At 43.9% G+C, this 13870-nt stretch overlaps 1 long non-coding RNA gene across 1 annotated transcript; it reads left to right on the top strand.

The window, feature by feature from the left end:
- The first annotated feature begins 3805 nt into the window (after positions 1-3805).
- LOC149970793 (uncharacterized) lies at positions 3806-5792 on the top strand. Its single transcript, XR_016492875.1, has 2 exons — positions 3806-5063; positions 5169-5792. It is a non-coding gene; the product is annotated as an uncharacterized LOC149970793 (long non-coding RNA).
- Positions 5793-13870: the final 8078 nt, after the last annotated feature.

Raw genomic sequence — 13870 nt, 5'->3', positions numbered from 1 at the left:
TCAACCTGTGTTAACCTCAGACCTTATTTTCAGAGTTTATTCCAAACCCATTATTCTTTCCCCATTCATTTTGCCGATAGGAATTTCTGAACGAACCAGAGGTAAATAATTTACGTTTTTTTAGGACTACAAGCTGGCTAGCTCTATATTGCACAATATATAGTCAAATATTTTGTATAACTAACCCATGATAGACGTTTCCAATGTGATTAAATGAATCACTGTGGGCGTAAGGAGCCGTTTCAAATATTTTGAATTAGAAAATATTTTAGAAGCTTTCATTGATTTCTATTGATTAAAACATTATGCAATATGATTCTAAATATAACATGTCTTGAATACTGTCATATACACAGCATTTTAACATAATATTCTAACAAACCACCTGAAGATGCAGGAATCAATGCTATTTGTGACATTGTTTCATTGATGAGTCAGTCTAGGTAAAACATTAGATCTGATAGCAAAAATGTACAAATTAAATGGGTCCACCCAATAGAATGCAGCATTGTTGTTTGATAGTAATTTTCCATGAGCATGTGAACATTCCAACTTGTTTCAACATTATTTTATCAGCCTGCATACGCTTTTGTATAGACTCCCATATAACAAGATGTAAAGGTGTTAAAAACATAGAACGCTACTTTTTTGGAGACATCATATAACTGTCACGGGCGTCGTAAGAAGTAGACCAGAGTGCGGCGTGGTGAGCGTACATTTGTTTATTTAGGTAAATGTCGCCAACAAAGACACGGCCGTAACGCTTAACATAGTCAACTACCCACAAAACAACAGGGAAAGAAGGCTGCCTAAGTATGATTCCAATCAGAGACAATGATAGACAGCTGTCCCTGATTGAGAACCATACCCGTCCAAAACATAGAAGCACAAAAACCTAGAAAAGAAAACAGAGAATGCCCACCCAAATCACACCCTGACCAAACCAAAATAGAGACATAAAAAGGCTCTCTCAGGTCCAGGCGTGACAGTCCCCCCACCCCCAAAGGTGCGGACACCGGCCGCAAAACCTGAACCTATAGGGGAGGGTCCGGGTGGGCATCTATCCGCGGTGGCGGCTCTGGTGCGGGACGAAGACCCCGCTCCACCTCTGGCTCACCCCACTCTGGTGTGGGGACCCTCGCCACTGACCCCGGACTGGGGAACCTCGTTGCGGGCCCCGGACTGGGCACACCCGCTGCGGGCCCCGGACTGGGAACACCAGCTGCGTACCCTGGACTGGGAACACCCGCTGCGGGCCCCGGACTGGGAACACCCGCTGCGGGCCCCGGACTGGGAACACCCGCTGCGGGCCCCGGACTGGGAACACCCGCTGCGGGCCCCGGACTGGGCACCCTTGCTGGGGGCCCTGGAGTGGCCCGGGGAGCAGACACCGGACTCACCAGGCTGGGGAGACCTACTGGAGGCCTGGGATGAACCAGGCTGGGGAGACCTACTGGAGGCCTCGTCCTTGGAGGCACAGGATGGGCTGGGCTGTGGGGGAGCACTGGAAATCTGGTGCGTAGCCTTGGCACCACTCTTCCAGGCTGAATGCGCACTCTAGCCCGGCACCTCCAGAGCACAGGCACAGGTCGAACCGTGTTGTGGTGGATCGCTCCTCTTCGCTGTATGCCCACTTTAGCCCGGCACGTGCGGGGAACTGGAACAGGCCGCACTGGGTTCTCCTGCTGAACTGGGGAAACCATGCGTAGAGCCGGCGCAGGACTCACCGGGCTGTGGAGGCGCACTGGAGGTCTGGAGCTCCGAGCTGGCACAAGACGTGCAGGGCTGGGGAGGCGCACAGGAGGCGTGGGGCTTGCACAATCTTCACCAGACGGCTAGCACGCACCTCAGGACGAGTATGGAGAGCTGACTCAGGTGACATCAAACCGAGGACACGCTCCATAGGGCGAATGTCGTGCCTCATGCACCAACACAGCAGCTCTCTCATAGCTCTCTCCTCCAATCTCCCCATCAACACCTTCACTGTCTCTGCTTTGCTCCCTTCGCTCCCCTCCAAGTTCACTCCGAATGGCTCTGGTTCCATCCCCGGCTCCGCCGACCTTCCCGTGCGCCCCCAAAACATTTTTTTGGGGGCTGCCTGTCCTGGCCACGCTGCTTGGTCCTTTGGTGGTGGGGAGTTCTGTCACAGGGGTCGTAAGAAGTAGACCAAAGTGCTGCGTGGTGAGCGTACATTTCTGATTATTTAGGTAAATGTCGTCAACAGAACAAAGCCACGACCGTGAAGCGTAACATAGGCTATAATGCCTCTAACAAATTCAACTACCCACAAAACAACAGGGAAAGAAGGCTGCCTAAGTATGATTCCCAATCAGAGAAAACTATAGACAGCTGTCCCTGATTGAGAACCATACCCGGCCAAAACATAGAAGCACAAAAACCTAGAAAACAAAACATAGAATGCCCACCCAAATCACACCCTGACCAAACCAAAATAGGGACATAAAAAGGCTCTCTCAGGTCAGGGTGTGACAATACCAATTTGATCAGGGGCTTGTGGGGAACAATTTAATAACATCAAACCTTTGCCACCTCAAAGTGGACACATTTGGACTATTATGCCATTTAGCAGATGCTTTTTTATCCAAAGCAGTTTACAGTCGTGCGTGCATAATGTTTATGTATGGCTGGCCCCAGAAGGAATCAAACTATCAACCCGTGGCATTGTAAGCACCATGCTTTACCAACTGAACCATCTGGCCCATACAGCTCGAAGATGGCCCTGTTGAGTACGCCAGCAGCAGGTGGTGAGGGAAGGAGAAGGTAGCTAATCAATGGGTATCGTTTCAATGTTGTATGAATGATCCTTTTCATTTATATATGATCTACTAACTGCAATAAAGAGGGAGCTTCAGATTCAGCAGCAATGTATCCCCTATCTTCATTTAGTTCAAGGAGGACTTTGCACTACGGTTGCTCGCTCAACAATGAAGACATGAATATTATTAGGATCAGTATTAACAATTGCATGCAATTTCTAGCTAATATCACTTGAGCTGCTCTTTAGAATGCAGATAGACATGAAAGCAAAGAAAGTCCAGGGCTCTCTGATGTCAGAGGCTGCCTACCTGCTCAGTCCTCGATTGTACCTCACAGACAGCACCCGGTAACCCATTTTATTGTTCCTCGAGGGCCATCTTCCCTGAGGGTCTGCCTCCCTCCTATGTGCTTGTGGCCAAGAGCCCCACCGACCGTGAGAAGTTGGACCTGATCAGAGTGCTCTCTCAGGACAGGCTGAAACAGTTTGTTGTGACACTCAATGGGCTGGACAAGTCTGCCACCGTCACCATCACAACCAGCAGTGTCATCAAGAAAGAACAGTGTGTCATATTCAATGATCGAGGCATTAAGGTCTGTAGAAACACACTGAAATAATGACCCCGAAACCTTAGGACTGGTTTCCTGGACACACATTAATCCTAGTACTGGGCTTTAAAGCATATTAAATGGATAGCTTAAAACTTCTTAGGGCTAGGTGTCAACGGGACACCCGTCAACAACTTCTGGTGAAATTGGAGGGGGCGAGATACAAAAACTGAGGCTTTACTGCGATCCCGAGCAAATTGAGGAAGAGACGGCGTGTGATATATACTCTGTGGTGAATGTAATGATACTGTAACTACGATACTCATCGTTTACTTCCATATGTCACTGAAGGTTGAGGTTTAATGCAGGGAGCCAAAGATACAATTATCATCTTCATATCATTATCTCTCTCTGTTTATTTCTATACAGGAGGATGACAGGGGGAGTATGCTTGTTGGTTGTCTGTGTGTTGCTCAGTTTTTACAGTACATTTGTACGCTTGTTGCGTTGTCCCTGTTATGTTAAACTGTTTTCTGCCCCCAGTGTCTCCTGGACAGACAACCTGCAGCAGTGGAGAGCTGTAACTGCCCTCAGGGGAAACCTGGGCCTCCTGGTCTTCCTGGGCCTATTGTGATTAAGTAATACCATGTTAGACTAGAAAAGTACATTTCCTGAAGAAAATGTGGTGCGCTTGCTAGCTTGTTTTAATGTATTTATGGTTATGAGGTAAGTTATCGTAGTGGTAGTGACTGCAGTAGAAATGGTAGTGACTGGTTATAGTTGAAAAAGTAGGTAGATGAAGAGATTGGTTGGTTGTTTGATTTATTTGGATGGGATAAGATAGGATAGCATTTGAAAGTTGTTTTTGTGTGTCTAACGGTTCAAAAGTTATTGTTGGCGAGTTATTTTCTGCAAATGTATGCACATTTATATAGTTATAGTTATAATTTTATGTTAGGATAGCCTGAACATGTGAAAGATGGTTTGGTGTCTCTAGCTTGAATGGCTCAATAATTACCGCTGGGGAGTTATTTTATGCACGTTTATATAGTTCTAGTTGAATACATTTTTTAGAGACTTTGAAGTTAGGATAGCCTGAACATGTGAAAGTTGATTTGGTAATATCTTAAAGTGTTTAAGCGCAAGAGTGAGCCGAATAAATAAAACAATTATTTGACTATGTAAGAAATCTAAAGTTGTGCTTTGCCTTCAGCAAGCACACCAATGTAATTTTTTACCCCTTTTTCTCCCCAATTTCATGTCTCATTGCTGCAACTCGCATATGGACTCGGGAGAGGTGAAGGTCGAGGGCCATATGTCCTCTGAAACACAACCCCACCAAGCCGCACTGCTTTTTGACACAATGCCCACTTAATCCGGAAGCCAGCCGCACCAATGTGTCGGAGGAAACACCGTACACCTGGTGACCGTGTCAGTGTGCCCAGCGCCCGGCCCACCACAGGAGTCGCTAGTGTGCAATGAGACAAGGACATCCCAGCTGGCCAAACCTTCCTGTAACTCGGACGACGCTGGTCGATTGCATGAAGGACTCATTGATTGGTGGATGTATTGATTGAGGAAATTGATGGATAATTTGAGATTTTTTTAAAATGGCTCTACAAAATGCAAACTCTTTGATGAGATGGGTACAGCTACTTCATAGCATGTCTGTTTGACCCCTGTAGGGCTTCCAAGGTGAGAATGGGAGGGAGGGGTCACCTGGTACTGACGGTAAGCCTGTGAGTACTGGCAATCTCTCTTACATTATACAATATATCTGATTTCAAAACTATCTTTTCCATATTCAATTTATACCAAGAGAATCATATAGTATTATACTGTAGGGCCAAGCTCCCAGCCCTCCAGGATCTCTGTATCAGGCGGTGTGAAAGGAAGGCCCGGAAAATCTTTAGAGACTCCAGCTACCCAAGCCATAGACTGTTCCCTCTGCTTCCGCACGGCAAGTGGTACCGGTGCATCAAGTCTGACACCAATAGGCTCTTGAACAGCTTCGATCCCCAAGCCATAAGACAACTAAATAGTTATTTTTGCACTGTCTCTATGCACAGGATGCTGCACACTCAAGCACACTGACACACACACACGCAGACACACTCACTTTATTTGCTTACACGCACATATGTACACACATTTATACACACACTCAAATGCAATCATCATATACGCTGCTGCTACTCTTTTTATCATATATCCTGATGCCAATTCACCTTACCCCTATACATATCTACCTCTATCACTCCAGTATCCCTGCACATTGTAAATATGATATTGGAACTGACCCTGCATATAGCTTACTTCTCGTGTTCTTCTTATTTTTATTTTGTTTGTTTTTGTTCTACCTTATTTTACTTTTAGTGCTACATTGATATTGATTACTGGGTTTAGAGTTTGCAAGATAGGCATTTCACTGCACTTGTGCCTGTGACATTAAAACTTGAAACGTGAAACTACAGTATAGTGTTTTTGATAATGAAATCAATTGTTGCTAATTTCGATTGTGAAGGGGAAGCCAGGTTAACGTGGAGTACCAGGAGAACCAGGGAGGAATGGGACCAAAGTGAGTGAATTACATGCCACCATTAGATGTTTTAACAACCATTTCAGCATTTGTTTGATTATTCTCTTTGCCACTTGTGACAGAAAAATTATGTATTCACCTTATTTGTTGGATATGTAACAATTATTTACTTAAACAATGAGATATTTCTGTCCTGCTAATGCTGAGTTTTATGGTGTCCACTCTAGCTTCCTGGTGATAAAATCTACAGCTGGCATTCCAGTGACAGGATGTGGGGTGGTTGTAACTGGGATAGAGAGGAGTAACAAAGGCCTCAATGGTTCTTAGACATCCTGGCCTGGGAAATTAGGCCAGGGTCGGGGGTTAAGATAACGCCAGGGGCAGATAAAGACAGGATGAGCCCAAAGTGGCTTATGGTGCCCCCAGTCAATATGGGAGGGGTGGAACCAAGCATTCTGGGTATTGGCTATATAAACTGTGTATTGTCTGTATGATTCAGACTCTCAGCCTAACAGTCAGAACAAGACTGTTGGGCTGACGGATGAATTATTGCAATAATTAATCGATATTAAATAAGTATTATTGTTTGAAGAAATTACCGAGTCTCTCTAAGTACTGAATTTCCACAACACACTGTCTTAATGCGTTTTAACTCTCCTTCCATGGCCTCCAACTGTTCTTAAATGCAAGTAAAACTAAATGCATGCTCTTCAACCGATCTCTGCCCGCACCAGCCCGCCCGCCCAGCATCACTACTCTGGACAGTTCTGACTTAGAATATGTGGACAACTACAAATACCTAGGTGTCTGGTTAGACTGTAAACTCTCCTTCCAGACTCACATTAAGCATCTCCAATCCAAAATGAAATCTAGAATCGGTTTCCTAATTCGCAACAAAGCTTCCTTCACTCATGCTGCCAAACATACCCTCGTAAAACTGACTATCCTGCCGATCCTTGACTTCGGCAATGTCATTTACAAAATAGCCTCTAACACTCTACTCAGCAAATTGGATGCAGTCTATCACAGTGCCATCCGTTTTGTCACCAAAGCCCCATATACTACCCACCACTGCGACCTGTATGCTCTCGTTGGCTGGCCCTCGCTTCATATTCATCGCCAAACCCACTGGCTCCAGGTCATCTATAAGTCTCTGCTAGATAAAGCCCCGCCTTATCTCAGCTCACTGGTCACCATAGCAGCACCCACCCGTAGCACACGCTCCAGCAGGTATATCTCACTGGTCACCCTCAAAGCCAATTCCTCCTTTGGCCGCCTTTCCTTCCAGTTCTCTGCTGCCAATAACTGGAATAAATTGCAAAAATCACTGAAGCTGGAGACCCATATCTCCCTTACTAACTTTAAGCTCCAGCTGTCAGAGCAGCTCACAGATCACTGCACCTGTACATAGCCCATTCAACTACCTCATCCCTGTCACGGTCGTGAGGAGAGACGGACCAAGGCGCAGCGTGATTGGAGTTCCACATCTTTATTTTAGTGAAACTTAAACAAACCAAGAAACAAACAACGACCGTGAAGTACCGTAGTGCTACATGCACTCACTCAAAACAATATCCCACAAAGCAGGTGGGAGAAAGGGCTTCCAAATATGATCCCCAATTAGAGGCAACGATTACCAGCTGCCTCTAATTGGGAACCATACAAACCAGCCACATAGAAAATAAAGGACTAGAACACCACCCTAGTCACGCTCTGACCTAAACACCATAGAGAACCGAGGGCTCTCTATGGTCAGGGTGTCACAGTACCCCCCCTCCCCCCAAAGGTGCGGACTCCGGCCGCAAAACCTAAAACCAAATGGGGAGGGTAGGGGGGGTGACTAATGTCGGTGGCAGCTCCGATGCGGGTCGTACCCCCCCCGCCCACGTATCCGGCCATGGCACAGGTGGCACCGGACTGGTGACACGCACTTCAGGGCGAGTGCGGGGAGCTGGCACAGGACGTACCGGACTGGGGAGGCGCACTGGAGGCCTGGTGCGTGAATCCTGCACAGGTGGCACCGGACTGGTGACACTCACTTCAGGGCGAGTGTGGGGAGCTGGCACAGGACGTACTGGACTGGGGAGGCGCACTGGAGGCCTGGTGCGTGGAGCCGGCACAGGTGGCACCGGACTGGTGACACGCACTTCAGGGCGAGTGCGGGGAGTTGGCACAGGACGTACCGTACTGGGAAGGTGCACTGGAGGCCAGATGAGTGAAGCCGGCACAGACTTCACCAGACTGCTCACAGGCTCTTCAGGTCGAATGTTGAGCAGAACACACTTGACCAACATCTCTCTCATCTCTCTTTTTCCCAACTTCTCCATCACCTCCCTGACGGTCTCTGGCTCTTCAGGGTGAGTATGGGGAGCTGGCCCAGATGGCACCAGACTGATGACCCGCTCTTCCACTCTCCGCTGCTCCGCCGACCACCCCTCGTGCCCCCCTCCCCCTCCCCACAAAATCTTGGTGTTTCTGTTTCCACGGTCCCCAGTGTCGTCGCTGTCCTTCCACCTTTCTTGGTGTCTCCTTCCAAGGAAGGGTCTCACATCCGGACATGATTTCCTCCCATGTCCAAAACTCCTTAACCTCCATAACACACTGCTTGGTCCTGCGTTGGTGGGATATTCTGTCATGTTTGTTGAAATAGACGGACCAAGGTGCAGCGTGATTAGAGTTCCACATCTTTATTTTAAGTGAAACTACTCAACAAAACAATAAACAGGCAACAAACACAAACAATATCCCACAACCCAGGTGGGAACAATGGAGAACTTAAGTATGGTCCACAATTAGACAGAACGACAATCAGCTGCATCTAATTGGGAACCATACAACAAAACAAACATATAAATAGGAAAACTACAACACCTGCCTAATCACGCCCTGACCTACAACACCATAGAGAACCCTGAGGGCTCTCTATGGTCAGGGCATGACAATCCCCATACTGTTATTTATTTGTGTAGACAAGAATGATAACGTTGTCCGGTATCCAGTTTAATTCAGTGTTTGTTTTTTACTAATGTAGTGTTTGAGTGTATTGTACTGTAGTCCCCCAGGGACACAAAGGTTCCTTTCAGGTTCCAGTAGTTAGAACAGCATGAGTAACCTGGTTCCCTGCCTGACATGAGTTTGGTGTGTCATAAGGAAGTGCGAACGCTGCTGAATGGAGCGTGGCTTCTGCTCCTCCAGTCTATTTTCAGAGCTCGGTGGCTTCTGCCCCAGCATCTGTTTACCCCCGCAGACCATCTCCCGTACTGTTGGGATTGCTGAAAATTAGTGACACCCTACCATGTACCGGCTTATTAAACTATGCACACTTGCCCGTAAAGGAGCTTTGATAAAGGTCTTAGACCAGTAAGATGTTTGCTCTCGTTTGATCATTGGATAAAGGGAATCATTTGTGAGGGATGTGACATTTGCGAATTGTAACCATGAAACGTACATGTGAAACCTCAAAATGTTTTACTGAAATGTTAAAACACCAGGGATGCCACTATTGATTTAACTTTGCAAATCTCCTGTACACAGGCAATACTTCCCTTGGTGGAGTGACTGCACAGAGGATGTATCTTAATTTGATCATGTTGTTGCAAGAATTTTCCCGCACAGCAGGAAATGCAAGCTTGAAGTATAGTTTGTCATTTCCACTTGGAAATGTAAAACTTGATTTGCCTTAACAAAAAAAATTATCAACCCCTACAAAAATTATAAATGTAATATATGTTATAAATTCACATTTCCTGTTGCTGCAGGATTATTTTCCTGCTGTGAGAAACTGGGTCAAATTAAGATACATAATCTGTAGGTATATATCAAACACTTTGGTGGTTACACATTTTAAAGTCTTAATCAACACATCCTCAATATTTACAGTGTTAGGTTCTTATTTTTCAGAGTAAATAACCCACGGACACTAGAGAAGCTTTAACCAAGTTGAATTCTTCCCAAAGGTTCTGTACAGCTGTAATCAGACAGCAAAACATTTCTCTGCATTGGTTATATACATCCTACTTAAGACACTCCCTCTCTCCAATCCTTAGTTTATGCCCAAGAGAAAGAAGGTAACCAGATACTAACCCTGATTACTCCCTTAAGGGGAACTGACCTCACCACTCACCTCCTGATCCACAGATATCCATCTGTCTTCCCTATATAAACACGGGGCTCTGCTCCCGTCCCCCAACACATTCCAACTCATTCCACAGATATCTGTCCTTCTACAGGGAACCCTTAACTTTCTCCTTTAATTATATGCTTCTTTCTCTATCATTTATTTGATATCTCAATGTTCAAAATGTCGAACCCAACAACAGCCATTACAGTTTTACCATGTATTTTTACAAGATCATACAGACCTTATGTTTCTAATGATAGGCTCTGTTTCACACATGTGTTTGCTAGATCTTCAGGAAGGCAAAGCATTTCAAAAGCAGTCATCCATGTGTCAAGACTCAAGACCTATAAACACACAGCTTCCCCGGTTTATCTTCTTTATTGGTGAAAACCTGACTGCCTTCTCCCTTGTGAGCTCTGTGTACAGTCGTGGCCAAAAGTTTTGAGAATGACACAAATATTAATTTTCACAAAGTCTGATGCCTCAATTTGTATGATGGCAATTTGCATATACTCCAGAATGTTATGAAGAGTGATGAGATGAATTGAAATTAATTGCAAAGTCCCAATTTGCCATGCAAACGAACTGAATCTCAAAAATAACAATTCCACTGCATTTCAGCCTTGCCACAAAAGGACATCAAACATCATGTCAGTGATTCTGACACTGTTAACACAGGTGTGAGTGTTGATGAGGACCAGGCTGGAGATCACTCTGTCATGCTGATTGAGTTTGAATAACGGACTGGAAGCTTCAAAAGGAGGGTGGTGCTTGGAATAATTGTTCTTCCTCTGTCAACTATGGTTACCTGCAAGGAAACACATGCCGTCATCATTGCTTTGCACAAAAATGGCTTCACAGGCAAGGATATTGCTGCCAGTAAGATTGCACCTAAATCAACATTTTATCAGATCATCAAGAACTTAAAGGAGAGCGGATAAATTGTTGTGACCCTCCCACTCTGTCTGCCGTATTCTGTCTTTGTTCTTGTTTCCTTAGTAGGAATCCGGTGGGCGGAGTTGAGAGGGTCGTCAGCTTCATGGGAAACATGATGTTTGCTTTGGCACCTTTCAACACCCTGCATTGTCACATTCATGCATGCAAAACACTCACTTACACTACTGATTACTGATTACACACACCATTGTATATTTTCCTTAGTTGCTTTAGTTAATAAATATATATTTTGTTACTCCTTATCTCCACGTTGTCTCCCTTTGTTACGGGCTTTGAGCCGGTTCGTGACACCACCCATTTTTTTTTCTATTTGCCATATATTTTTAAACTGTGCTGTGATGTTTCACAAAAGTTCTGCACCGTTCTATTCTCTTAGTTTCTACAGATTGTAAATTAAAGATAAAATGTTTTGCTAAAAGTATTATTATATTATTGATCAATTGACTATGACTTTTCAAATCACCCAGCAGTGCTATTTGCAGAGTTAGCTCCAGGTAAATGTTGCAATTCTTCACCCATTCCTGGACCTGCAACCAAAAACAATCTACATATGGACAGAACAAAAACAAATAATCTACTGATTCTGCCTCTTCGCAGAAAAATCTGCAGAGCTGGGATGGTTGATTCCCCATAATATATAACATTCAATTGGTTGCAAGAATTTTGTATAATAAGTTTTGAATCTGGCGTAGTTTTGCATATCACATCATAAACCATGTGCCATGGAATCGATACACAAATGGAACTTTTTGTATTCATCACAATTTTCTTTAACCAATTTTGGCCTTTAATGCAGGGCCGACAGAAAAGTTCCTTACTTTTCCCCCTTTCCACTTGCCTCTTCTGTTTTTTTTGTGCAGAAATTCAACAATTCACATATTTTTGTCAGCTGCATTTGTGACACCTCCACCAGTCCTATTTTTGATATCATTTACAAAGATTATACTTTTTTTTTTATCAGCTAGTATATTTGAGTATAACCATAATATTTATTGTATTATTTCTCTCTTCTCCGGTGGATTAAGCTGAAATTGAAACCAACTTTCTATAGCTTGTTTTAAAAATTGTGATATTTTAGAGATTTTTTTCATTTTCAAATAACCAAAAGTGTGAGGTTGGAATTTGAATAAACGGAAAAAGGTCATTCTTGAACATGGAGTGTGACATTGTTACTAATCTACTAGAGAACCAGTTTGGATTTAATTCTAACTGTTGTACGACTGAAGCCTTTAGTGAGAGATCTAATGCTTTAATATTTAATAGATTCTGACCTCCGAATTCATATTCATTAGATAAATAGCCCTGTTCAATTGTGTCTGCCTTGCCGTTCCAAATAAAAATTCAAATGTTTTGCTCGTATAATTTAAAAAACAGGTTGCTAGCTGTAGGCAAGGCCATAAGCAAATAGGTCAACTGGGATATGACTAAAGAGTTAATCAGGGTGATTTTTCCACAAATAGACAGGTATTTTCCTTTCCAAGGTAGCAAAATCGTATCTATTTTTGCTTATCCAAATTGTGGATTTAAAAGAAAACATGAACATTAGCGTACAAAGGCACCTTTGTTTTTAAGCCTGGATTTCTAACCACTTAATATTATTGTTGGATCTGCTTTTAACAGCTAACATTTCGATGGCAATAAATCAATGGATATGCCGAAACCTTGTTTTACTCCTTTTGACAGTTTAAAACTTTCTGAGAAGTAGCCATTATTTACTATTTTACACATAGGGTTACTGTACATAACGTTAACCCATTTTATAAGAGATTATTTCATTTGAAAGTTATCCAGGCATTTATATACAGTTGAAGTTGGAAGTTTACATACACTTTAGGTTAGAGTCATTAAAACTCGTTTTTCAACCACTCCACAAATTTCTTGTTAACAAACTATAGTTTTGGCAAGTCGGTTAGGACATTTCCTTTGTGCATGACACAAGTCATTTTTCCAACAATTGTTTACAGACATTACTTCACTTATAATTCACTGTATCACAATTCCAATGGGTCAGAAGTTTACATACATTAAGATGACTTCGCCTTTAAACAGCTTTGAAAATTCCAGAAAATTATGTCATGGCTTTAGAAGCTTCTGTTGGGCTAATTGACATAATTTGAGTCAATTGGAGGTGTACCTGTGGATGTATTTCAAGGCCTACCTTCAAACTCAGTGTCTCTTTGTTTGACATGATGGGAAAATCAAAAGAAATCAGCCAAGACCCCAGAATTTTTTTTGTAGACCTCCACAAGTCTGGTTCCTCCTTGGGAGCGATTTCCAAATGCCTCGAGGTACCACGTCCATCTGTACAAACAATAGTACACAAGTATAAACATCATGGGACCATGCAGCCATCATACCGCTCAGGAGGGAGACGCGTTCTGTCTCCTAGAGATGAACGTACTTTGGTGCGATAAGTGCAAATCAATCCCAGAACAACAGCAAAGGACCTTGTGAAGATGCTGGAGGAATCAGCTATAAAAGTATCTATATCCACAGTAAAATGAGTCCTATATTGACATAACCTGAAAGGCTGCTCGGCAAGGAAGAAGCCAATGCTCCAAAACCGCCATAAAAAAGCCAGACTACGGTTTGCAACAAAGATTGTACTTTTTGGAGAAATGCCCTCTGGTCTGATGAAACAAAAATATAACTGTTTAGCAATAATGACCATCGTTATGGAAAAAGGGGGAGGCTTGCAAGCCGAAGAACACCATCCCAACCGTGAAGCACGGGGGTGACAGCATCATGTTGTGGGGGTGCTTTGTGCAGGAGGGACTGGTGCACATCACAAAATAAATGGCATCATGAGGCAGGAAAAGTATGTGGATATATTGAAGCAACATCTCAAGACTTCAGTCAGGAAGTTAAAGCTTGGTTGCAAATGGGTCTTCCAAATGGACAATGCCCCCAAGCACAGTTCCAAAGTTGTG

The sequence above is a fragment of the Oncorhynchus mykiss genome, chromosome 28 (genome assembly GCF_057628025.1).
Source record: "Oncorhynchus mykiss isolate SJ-2025 chromosome 28, ASM5762802v1, whole genome shotgun sequence".
In the NCBI taxonomy this organism is placed as follows: domain Eukaryota; kingdom Metazoa; phylum Chordata; class Actinopteri; order Salmoniformes; family Salmonidae; genus Oncorhynchus; species Oncorhynchus mykiss.
This window is presented reverse-complemented; position numbering and strand designations above follow the sequence as displayed.